Raw genomic sequence first — 11,938 nt, 5'->3', positions numbered from 1 at the left:
GCAGCCAGAAAGGAAAATGTGAACAATCCAAATCCATTAGCAACAAGGACTTCATTATAATCCTGAGAATTTTATATGGGAATTTATTGGCATTTTATTTAATTTGTGTTACTTTGATATTGGTCAAACGGAGGTAAAGGTTTTGTGGGTGGTTTTGCTATGTTATGTATGGTATGAAACCAAGTCTATCAATCATGACAGGTCTATTTATTGTGCTTGAAACCCATCACAGTGACCATATACTATCACAATAGTGGCATGAGAAATAATGTCAGTACTGAAGATGTCTTGAAAGTTAAGGAGCCTGTAGTCATTTTAGAAGGGGAAAGAAATGTGTAGGAGTAACAGTAGCCTGGGTCCAATATCTGCTTGTACTCTTGCCAACTCCATTGCTGTCATTAACATGACAATTCCATAAGGAGTTATCAAAAGAGATACAAACTGGCACCCAGGCTAGCCTAATGGTAGTTTGTACACAACATGACACAAAAAAATGTATTGTGATAACATACTGTGTGCATTGGGACAGAAGCCTAACACCTAGCTTACCTGTCACACATTAAGTCACGATGCCGAACTTTCTGGGTATACAAGGAGCAGAACATAGGCATCCTATTCAGTGTTTAATAGATTGTCTATGGTATCACCTGATTTGCCCAATTAGTGCTTGCGTTGCGTAATTAGTGCTTGGTTTGGTTGGTGCATAGTTTTGGATCATAAATTCTCTGCTAACCCAACTGGGAGGCTGCAGACTGCTGCCAGCTATTTGTGTGGGCAGCTGTATCTGGTCTCAGAGCATTTTGTATTATTCTGTACGTAAATGTTAAGGTGAGTGAATGAGGACCCAAAAGCGAACTAACTTAAACAGAGCTTCTTTAATAACCAAACATAGGTAGGCTCAGATAGACCGGCAGATTCCGACAGGACAGGACAAGGTTACAGCAAACATGACGATAGTCTGGCTCAGGCATGAAACACAAACAAGAATCCGACAAGGACAGGAACAGAAACAGAGAGAGATATAGGGACCTAATCAGAGGGAAAAAGGGAACAGGTGGGAAACGGGGTGAATGGGTAGTTAGAGGAGACAAGGAACAGCTGGGAGAAAGCGGGGGAGAAAAGGTAACCTAACAACGACCAGCAGAGGGAGACAGGGTGAAGGGAAAGGACAGAGACAAGACACAACATGACAGTACCCCCCCACTCACCGAGCGCCTCCTGGCGCACTCGAGGAGGAAACCTGGCGGCAACGGAGGAAATCCTCGATCAGCGCACGGTCCAGCACGTCCCGAGAGGGAACCCAACTCCTCTCCTCAGGACCGTACCCCTCCCAATCGACAAGGTACTGGTGACCACGGCCCCGAGGACGCATGTCCAAAATCCTGCGGACCCTGTAGATGGGTGCGCCCTCGACAAGGATGGGGGGGGGGGGGGGGAAGACGAGCGGGGGCGCGAAGAACGGGCTTAATACAGGAGACATGGAAGACCGGGTGGACGCGACGAAGGTATCGCGGAAGAAGAAGTCGAACTGCGACAGGATTAATGACCCGAGAAATACGGAACGGACCAATGAACCGCGGGGTCAACTTGCGAGAAGCCGTCTTAAGGGGAAGGTTCTGAGTGGAGAGCCAAACTCTCTGACCGCGACAATATCTAGGACTCTTAGTTCTACGCTTATTAGCAGCCCTCACAGTCTGCGCCCTATAACGGCAAAGTGCAGACCTGACCCTCTTCCAGGTGCGCTCGCAACGTTGGACAAAAGCCTGAGCGGAGGGGACGCTGGACTCGGCGAACTGAGATGAGAACAGCGGAGGCTGGTACCCGAGGCTACTCTGAAAAGGAGATAGCCCGGTCGCAGACGAAGGAAGCGAGTTGTGGGCGTATTCTGCCCAGGGGAGCTGTTCTGACCAAGACGCAGGGTTGCGAAAAGAAAGACTGCGTAAGATGCGACCAATAGTCTGATTGGCCCGTTCTGCTTGACCGTTAGACTGGGGGTGAAAGCCGGAAGAGAGACTGACGGAAGCCCCAATCAAACGGCAAAACTCCCTCCAAAATTGAGACGTGAATTGCGGACCTCTGTCCGAAACGACGTCTGACGGAAGGCCATGAATTCTGAAAACGTTCTCGATGATGATTTGTGCCGTCTCTTTAGCAGAAGGAAGCTTAGCAAGGGGAATGAAATGAGCCGCCTTAGAGAACCTATCGACAACCGTAAGAATAACAGTCTTCCCCGCTGACGAAGGCAGTCCGGTGACAAAATCTAAGGCGATGTGAGACCACGGTCGAGAGGGAATAGGAAGCGGCCTGAGACGGCCGGCAGGAGGAGAGTTACCGGACTTAGTCTGCGCGCAGACCGAACAAGCAGCCACGAAACGACGCGTGTCATGCTCCCGGGTGGGCCACCAAAAACGCTGGCGAATGGAAGCAAGCGTACCCCGAACGCCAGGGTGGCCGGCTAACTTGGCAGAGTGAGCCCACTGAAGAACGGCCAGACGAGTAGGAACGGGAACGAAAAGAAGGTTCCTAGGACAAGCGCGCGGCGACGGAGTGTGAGTGAGCGCTTGTTTTACCTGCCTCTCAATTCCCCAGACAGTCAACCCGACAACACGCCCCTCAGGGAGAATCCCCTCGGGGTCAGTGGAGGCTACTGAAGAACTGAAGAGACGAGACAAAGCATCAGGCTTGGTGTTCTTAGAGCCCGGACGATAAGAAATCACGAACTCGAAACGAGCGAAAAACAGCGCCCAACGCGCCTGACGCGCATTAAGTCGTTTGGCAGAACGGATGTACTCAAGGTTCCTATGGTCAGTCCAAACGACAAAAGGAACGGTCGCCCCCTCCAACCACTGTCGCCATTCGCCTAGGGCTAACCGGATGGCGAGCAGTTCGCGGTTACCCACATCATAGTTACGTTCCGACGGCGACAGGCGATGAGAAAAATACGCGCATGGGTGGACCTTGTCGTCAGAGAGGGAGCGCTGAGAAAGAATGGCTCCCACGCCCACCTCTGACGCGTCAACCTCGACAACGAACTGTCTAGAGACGTCAGGTGTAACAAGGATAGGAGCGGATGTAAAACGATTCTTGAGGAGATCAAAAGCTCCCTGGGCGGAAACGGACCACTTAAAGCACGTCTTGACAGAAGTAAGGGCTGTGAGAGGAGCTGCCACCTGACCGAAATTACGGATGAAACGACGATAGAAGTTCGCGAAGCCGAGAAAGCGCTGCAGCTCGACGCGTGACTTAGGGACGGGCCAATCAATGACAGCTTGGACCTTAGCGGGATCCATCTTAATGCCTTCAGCGGAAATAACAGAACCGAGAAATGTGACGGAGGAGGCATGAAAAGTGCACTTCTCAGCCTTCACAAAAAGACAATTCTCTAAAAGGCGCTGGAGGACACGTCGAACGTGCTGAACATGAATCTGGAGTGACGGTGAAAAAATCAGGATATCGTCAAGGTAGACGAAAACAAAGATGTTCAGCATGTCTCTCAGGACATCATTGACTAATGCCTGAAAGACAGCTGGAGCGTTAGCGAGGCCGAAAGGAAGAACCCGGTATTCAAAGTGCCCTAACGGAGTGTTAAACGCCGTCTTCCACTCGTCCCCCTCCCTGATGCGCACGAGATGGTAAGCGTTACGAAGGTCCAACTTAGTGAAAAACCTGGCTCCCTGCAGGATCTCGAAGGCTGAAGACATAAGAGGAAGCGGATAACGATTCTTCACTGTTATGTCATTCAGCCCTCGATAATCTATGCAGGGGCGCAGAGACCCGTCCTTCTTCTTGACAAAAAAAAACCCCGCTCCGGCGGGAGAGGAGGAGGGGACTATGGTACCGGCGTCAAGAGCTACAGACAAATAATCTTCGAGAGCCTTACGTTCGGGAGCCGACAGAGAGTATAGTCTACCCCGGGGGGGGGTGGTTCCCGGAAGGAGATCAATACTACAATCATACGACCGGTGTGGAGGAAGAGAGGTGGCCCTGGACCGACTGAACACCGTGCGCAGATCGTGATATTCCTCCGGCACCCCTGTCAAATCACCAGGCTCCTCCTGTGAAGAAGAGACAGAGGAAACAGGAGGGATAGCAGACATTAAACATTTCACATGACAAGAGACGTTCCAGGAGAGGATAGAATTACTAGACCAATTAATGGAAGGATTATGACAAACTAGCCAGGGATGGCCCAAAACAACAGGTGTAAAAGGTGAACGAAAAATTAAAAAAGAAATGGTTTCACTATGATTACCAGAAACAGTGAGGGTTAAAGGTAGCGTCTCACGCTGAATCCTGGGGAGAGGACTACCATCCAGGGCGAACAAGGCCGTGGGCTCCTTTAACTGTCTGAGAGGAATGTCATGTTCCCGAGCCCAGGTCTCGTCCATAAAACAGCCCTCCGCCCCAGAGTCTATTAAGGCACTGCAGGAAGCAGACGAACCGGTCCAGCGTAGATGGACCGACAAGGTAGTGCAGGATCTTGAAGGAGAGACAGGAGTAGTAGCGCTCACCAGTAGCCCTCCGCTTACTGACGAGCTCTGGCCTTTTACTGGACATGAAGTGACAAAATGACCAGCGGAACCGCAATAGAGACAGAGGCGGTTGGTGATTCTCCGTTCCCTCTCCTTAGTCGAGATGCGGATACCTCCCAGCTGCATGGGCTCAGCACCCGAGCCGGCAGAGGAAGATGGTAGTGATGCGGAGAGGGGGGCGACGGAGAGCGCGAGCTCCTTTCCACGAGCTCGGTGACGAAGATCAACCCGTCGCTCAATGCGAATAGCGAGTTCAATCAAGGAATCCACGCTGGAAGGAACCTCCCGGGAGAGAATCTCATCCTTTACCTCTGCGCGGAGACCCTCCAGAAGACGAGCGAGCAAGGCCGGCTCGTTCCAGCCACTGGAGACAGCAAGAGTGCGAAACTCAATAGAGTAGTCTGTTATGGATCGATTGCCTTGACATAGGGAAGACAGGGCCCTGGAAGCCTCCTCCCCAAAAACAGATCGATCAAAAACCCGTATCATCTCCTCCTTAAAGTCCTGATACTGGTTAGTACACTCAGCCCTTGCCTCCCAGATTGCCGTGCCCCACTCACGAGCCCGTCCAATAAGGAGAGATATGACGTAGGCGACACGAGCAGTGCTCCTGGAGTAAGTGTTGGGCTGGAGAGAAAACACAATATCACACTGGGTGAGGAACGAGCGGCATTCAGTGGGCTCCCCAGAGTAACACGGCGGGTTATTGATTCTGGGCTCCGGAGATTCGAAAGCCCTGGAAGTGGCCGGTGGATCGAGGCGGAGATGGTGAACCTGTTCTGTGAGGTTGGAGACTTGGGTGGCCAGGGTCTCAACGGCATGTCGAGCAGCAGACACTTCCTGCTCGTGTCTGCCTAGCATCGCTCCCTGGATCCCGACGGCTGAGTGGAGAGGATCCGAAGTCGCTGGGTCCATTCTTGGTCGGATTCTTCTGTTAAGGTGAGTGAATGAGGACCCAAAAGCGAACTAACTTAAACAGAGCTTCTTTAATAACCAAACATAGGTAGGCTCAGATAGACCGGCAGATTCCGACAGGACAGGACAAGGTTACAGCAAACATGACGATAGTCTGGCTCAGGCATGAAACACAAACAAGAATCCGACAAGGACAGGAACAGAAACAGAGAGAGATATAGGGACCTAATCAGAGGGAAAAAGGGAACAGGTGGGAAACGGGGTGAATGGGTAGTTAGAGGAGACAAGGAACAGCTGGGAGAAAGCGGGGGAGAAAAGGTAACCTAACAACGACCAGCAGAGGGAGACAGGGTGAAGGGAAAGGACAGAGACAAGACACAACATGACAGTAAATCTGAGACACTCCTTTTTAGTATGATATGTTATGTATGTTATGTATTAATTTATGGATGTCCATCACCCATTTTGTATGACATGTTACAAATTAAAATTCGTATTACATGTTACAAATGTGCAAAAATCTATGATATTTTACAAATTCTAGCTAGGATGCTAACATTAGCTAGCTTGCTAACGTTAGCTAGGCTAGGATTTAGGGTTAGGGTTAAGGTTGGGGCTAAGTTTAGGAGTTTGGTTAAATGGTTAAGGTTAGGGGAAGAGTTAGTTAAAAGGGTTAAGGTTAGGGTTAGGGTTAACTAACGTGCTAGGTAGTTGCAAAGTAGCTAAAAAGTAGTAAGTAGTTGAAAAGTTCCTAATTATCTAAAAGTTGCTAAAGTTGTCCATGATGACATTCGAATTCGCAACCTTTGGTAACCCTCTGTCTTATGTAACCATACCAAAAGCAACATATCATACTAATTTGAGTATGCCGGATTTACATTTACTATGTTACTTCTAGTCTATGAGACAAGGCTGGGCAGCTGCAGCCGCCACTGGTTACTTCTACTATCAGAAGGCCCAGAAGACCATCAAACCCAAGGAAGAGGTCCAGGTGATTTACAATGAGAATAGTAAGCGCCGACAGAGATGGCCGCCTCGCTTCGCGTTCCTAGGAAACTATGCAGTATTTTTTTTTTTTTACGTGTTATTTCTTACATTGTTACCCCAGGTAATCTTAGGTTTTATTACATACAGTCGGGAGGAACTACTGGATATAAGAGCAACGTCAACTCACCATCATTACGACCAGGAATACAACTTTCCCGAAGCGGATCCTCTGTTTTGCCCACCACCCAGAACAACGGATCGGATCCCAGCCGGCAAACCAAAACAACAACGCAGTAAAAGGGGCAGACGAAGCAGTCTTCTGGTCAGGCTCCGGAGACGGGCTTATCGCACACCGCTCCCGAGCATACTACTCGCCAATGTCCAGTCTCTTGACAACAAGGTTGATGAAATCCGAGCAAGGGTAGCATTCCAGAGAGACATAAGAGACTAACGTTCTTTGCTTCACTGAAACATGGTCGTTACAGTCACCTGGTTTCTTCACGCATTGCGCCAACAGAAACAAGCATCTTTCTGGTAAGAAGAGGGGCGGGGGGGGGGGGGGGGGGGGGGGGTATGCCTTATGATTAACGAGACGTGGTGTGATCATAACAACATACAGGAACTCAAGTCCTTATGTTCACCTGACCTAGAATTCCTCACAATCAAATGTCGACCAAGAGAATTCTCTTCGATTATAATCACAGCCGCATATATCCCCCCCCCCCCCCCCCCCCCCAAAGCAGACACATCGATGGCCCTGAACAAACTTTATTTGACTCTATGTAAACTGGAAACCACATATCCTGAGGCTGCATTCATTGTAGCTGGGGATTTTAACATTGGGATATGTTCCGCATTGCGTCAAACAACATTGACGAATACGCTGATTCGGTGAGCGAGTTTATTAGCAAGTGCATCGGCGATGTCGTACCCACAGCAACTATTAAAACATTCCCAAACCAGAAACCGTGGATTGATGGCAGCATTCCCGCGAAACTAAAAGCGCGAAGCACTGCTTTTAATCAGGGCAAGGTGACCAGAAACATGACCGAATACAAACAGTGTAGCTATTCCCTCCGCAAGGCAATCAAACAAGCTAAGCGTCAGTATAGAGACAAAGTAGAGTCGCAATTCAACAGCTCAGACACAAGAGGTATGCGGCAGGGTCTACAGTCAATCACAGATTACAAAAAGAATACCAGCCCCGTCGCGGACCAGGATGTCTTGCTCCCAGACAGACAAAACAACTTCTTTGCTCGATTTGAGGACAATACAGTGCCACTGACACGGCCCGCTACCAAAACCTACGGACTCTCCTTCACTGCAGCCGACATGAGTAAAATATTTAAACGTGTTAACCCTCCCAAGGCTGCAGGCCCAGACGGCATCCCCAGCCGCGTCCTCAGAGCATGCGCAGACCAGCTGGCCGGTGTGTTTACGGACATATTCAATCAATCCTTATCCCAGTCTGCTGTTCCCACATGCTTCAAGAGGGCCACCATTGTTCCTGTTACCAAGAAAGCTAAGGTAATTGAGCTAAACGACTACCGCCCCGTAGCACTCACTTCCGTCATCATGAAGTGCTTTGAGAGACTAGTCAAGGACTATATCACCTCCACCCTACCTGACACCTGTGACGACCCTCCCACTCTGTCTGCTGTATTCTGTCTTTGTTATTGTTTCCTTATTAGGATGCCGGTGGGCGGAGTTGGGAGGGTCGTCAGCTTCATGGGAAACACCTGGGCCAGGTGTCTCCCAGGATAAATAGACCTCTTCCACATTCATGGAGGAGACTCTCTCCATGCAGACATTTGTAGATTGTGTTGTGGTTCTTGGTGGCCTTTTGTTTGTTTGCTTTGGCACCTTTCAACACCCTGCATTATCACATTCATGCATGCAAAACACTCACTTACGCTACTGATTACTGATTACACACATCATTGTATATTTTCCTTAGTTGCTTTAGTTAATAAATATATATTTTGTTACTCCTTATCTCCACGTTGTCTCCCTTTGTTACGGGCTTTGAGCCGGTTCGTGACACACCCTAGACCCACTCCAATTTGCTTACCGCCCCAATAGGTCCACAGACGACGCAATCGCCACCACACTGCACACTGCCCTAACCCATCTGGACTAACCCATCTGGACAGCTCAGCATTTAACACCATTAGTACCCTCCAAACTCGTCATCAAGCTCGAGACCCTGGGTCTCGACCCCGCCCTGTGCAACTGGGTACTGGACTTCCTGATGAGCCGCCCCCAGGTGGTGAGGGTAGGTAACAACATCTCCACCCCGCTGATCCTCAACACTGGTGCCCCACAAGGGTGCGTTCTGAACCCTCTCCTGTACTCCCTGTTCACCCACGACTATGTGGCCATGCACGCCTCCAACTCAATCATCAAGTTTGCAGACGACACTACAGTGGTAGGCTTGATTACCAACAACGATGAGACGGCCTACAGGGAGGAGGTGAGGGTCCTCGTAGTGTGGTGTCAGGAAAATAACCTCACACTCAACGTCAACAAAACAAAGGAGATGATCGTAGACTTCAGGAAACAGCAGAGGGAGCACCCCCCTTGAATGGACACTCCAATTCAAAGCAATGCACCATGAGATGTGGATTGGCAGCAGCCATGTGGGATGGAACATTGCTTCAGTGAGTTTCAGAACATGATGTCTCCCTTCCTCTTCATCTCAGATTGCCTGGCAGAATGTGGAGCACTTATGCGCACACAGCTTTAGAAGTTACAGGTCTATGAGAGCCAGAAATCGTGCTTGTCTGTAGGTGACCAAATACTTATTTTCCACCATAATTTGCAAATAAATAAATTACAAATCGTACAATGTGAGTTTCTGGATTTTTTTTCTCATTTCGTCTGTCATAGTTGGAGTGTACCTATGATGAAAATTACAGGCCTCCCTCATCTTTTTAAGTGGGAGAACTTGCACAATTGGTGGCTGACTAAATACTTTTTTGCCCCACTGTAGCTCTTCCCTTGACTTCTTCCTCTAGCATCACACTGACTGATGTCATATTTTACATGTCAACTCTCAGGTGGAAAAAAGGCTGCACTGCAGTACATGTGCATCGTCAGGGGCAACAAGACACGCCTGTGCTAGGCCATGTACACAAAAAGGTCCATGCTGTGACTCAATGGAGTATAACTACGACCGGAAGTGACTTTCCATAGCAGATTCGGATAGCACTAACCCTAACCCTAGTGCTATCCGAACTAACCCTTTTCCTAACCTTAACCTAATTTTCCTAAACTTCTGTGTTAGCTCTCCTAACCTGCTACGTAAATTCTCCTAACCTGCTACGTTAATTCTCCTAACCTGCTACGTTAGTCCTCCTAACCTGCTATGTTAGTTCTCCTACAAAAAAAAAGTTACTTCCGGTCGTAGCTGTATACCACCTAGTCAAAACCCACTGGATGAGTCTGTAGGAGCAAAGACTCCTACCCCTTCAAAGATGTCACTATTATTTGAGATAAGCAACTCTATACAGTCAAAGATGTCCCTCTTATAGGAGATAACCAACTCTACACATACCTTAAGAGCAAAGCTAACACTCTCATAGGATTACAAACTCTACACCATAAATCAGGGACGGATAACTGGCTTATTTTTATTTTAGGAACTCTCAAATTACTGTTGAGTGTAAGAATTGTAGAATACTTAAGGTGCAATTTCGAAATTTGGTTGTGCATCAGCAGTTTATCTCTTGTTATGTCAGCCACTCATTTAGCCCATGTCAGCTAAAACATTTTTTGATCGGTAAGATGGCCAGACTATCTAAACTTTTAATAATCATGGTCGAAATACAGACCGGGAGGCCCCCATTGATTTTGTTAGTCACACTCACTCAGATATCATATGCTGGCCTACTAGGCAGAGTTGCTCTGTCCACTGTCTGTGTTCGTTTGCCCATCTTAATCTTTTATTGGCCAGTCTGAGATATGTCTTTTTCTTTGCTACTCTGCCTAGAAGGCCAGCATCCCGGAGTCAATTCTTCACTGTTGATGTTGAGACTGGTGTTTTGCAGATACTATTTAATGAAGCTGCCAGTTGAGGACTTGTGAGGCGTCTTTTTAACAAACTAGACACTAATGTACTTGTCCTCTTGCTCAGTAGCGCACCGGGGCCTCCCACTCCTCTTTCTATTCTGGTTAGAGACAGTTTGCGCTGTTCTGTGAAGGGAGTAGTACACAGCGTTGTATGAAGTCTTCAAAATATTTCTCGCATGGAATAGCCTTCATTTCTCAGAAGACGAATAGACTGACGAGTTTCAGAAGAAAGTCCTTTGTTTCTGGCCATTTTGAGCCTGTAATCAAACCCACAAATGATGATGCTCCAGATACTCAACTAGTCTAAAGAAGGACAGTTGTATTGCTTCTTTAATCAGAACAACAGTTTTCAGCTGTGCTAACATAATTGCAAATAGGTTTTCTAATGATCAATTAGCATTTTAATTAGCATTCCAGCTTCAAATGGACAAATGGGCTCCTGAGTGGCGCAGCGGTCTTAGGCACTGCATCTCAGTGCTAAATGCATCACTACAGACCCTGGTTCGATTCCAGGCTGTATCACAACCGGCCGTCATTGGGAATCCCATAGGGCGTCGCACAATTGGCCCAGTGCTGTCATTGTAAATAAGAAATGACTTGCCTAGTTAAAAAGGTTAAATAACATAAAATGTTTATTAAAAAATTGTTGGTGGAAGGTCATGATCATTACTCTGAAATGTTTTTGGCTGCTATTCTTTTCAATATTCAATAGGGTTCAATCATTTTGGTTGAATAGGTTGGCTATAGTAGAAAACCAGGCTTCCTAGATGTGACAACATCGTGATTTTGGAGGTATGGCTACGCAAGACTAATAGTAGCATAATCTTTCTCACTGGACTTACAGTTGAAGTCGGAAGTTGACATACACCTTAGCCAAATACATTTAAACTCAGTTTTTCACAATTCGTGACATTTAATGCCAGTAAAAATTCCCTGTATTAGGTCAGTTAAGGATCACCACTTTATTTTAAGAATGTGAAATGTCAGAATAATAGTAGACAATTTATTTCAGCTTTTATTTTTTTCATCACATTCCCAGTGGGTCAGAAGTTTACATACACTCAATTTGTATTTGGTAGCATTGCCTTTAAATTGTTTAACTTGGGTCAAACGTTTCGGGTAGCCTTCCACAAGCTTCCCACAATAATTTGGGTGAATTTTGGCCCATTCCTCCAGACAGAGCTGGTGTAACTGAGTCAGGTTTGTAGGCCTCCTTGCTCTCACACACTTTTTCTGTTCTGCCCACAAATTTTCTATGAGATTGAGATCAGGGCTTTGTGATGACCACTCCAATACCTTGACTTTGTTGTCCTTAAGCCATTTTGCCACAACTTTGGAAGTATGCTTGGGGTCATTGTCCATTTGGAAGACCCAATTGCAACCAAGCTTTAACTTCCTGACTGACTGATTTTGCTTTAATATATCCACATCAT

The sequence above is a fragment of the Oncorhynchus mykiss genome, chromosome 28 (assembly GCF_013265735.2).
Source record: "Oncorhynchus mykiss isolate Arlee chromosome 28, USDA_OmykA_1.1, whole genome shotgun sequence".
Classification (NCBI taxonomy): Eukaryota; Metazoa; Chordata; class Actinopteri; order Salmoniformes; family Salmonidae; genus Oncorhynchus; species Oncorhynchus mykiss.
This window is presented reverse-complemented; position numbering follows the sequence as displayed.